Consider the following 393-nt stretch of genomic DNA (forward strand, 5'->3'; position numbering starts at 1 on the left):
GTTACTCTTTCTCACAGTGTCCCAGTGGCTAGTGATCATAACCTATCATCAAATGGCTATGCAAAAACAACAGAGAGTGCCAGCTGACCAATCAGAGCAGCTATTTTCAGGAGGGGTTCCTTAAAGAGACAGAAGCTAAATTTCTGCTGCAGTAATGTAGAGTATAAGAAAAATACCATCTTTCATAAACATCAATGCCTATAAAAATATTCTGGTAGACCTCCAAATATAAAATCATGAACTTATAAAACAACATATTACTGACCCCTTTAATAAATAAAACAGAATCAGAGATCACATACTTCAAAGCAGCACAAGACGTGTGTAGCAGGAAATGCACTGTGAACATATATTCAGTGAGATGCATTTGATGCAGATGCATTTGGTGGTGTG

This window comes from Mugil cephalus, chromosome 5, assembly GCF_022458985.1.
Source record: "Mugil cephalus isolate CIBA_MC_2020 chromosome 5, CIBA_Mcephalus_1.1, whole genome shotgun sequence".
NCBI classification, from domain to species: Eukaryota; Metazoa; Chordata; class Actinopteri; order Mugiliformes; family Mugilidae; genus Mugil; species Mugil cephalus.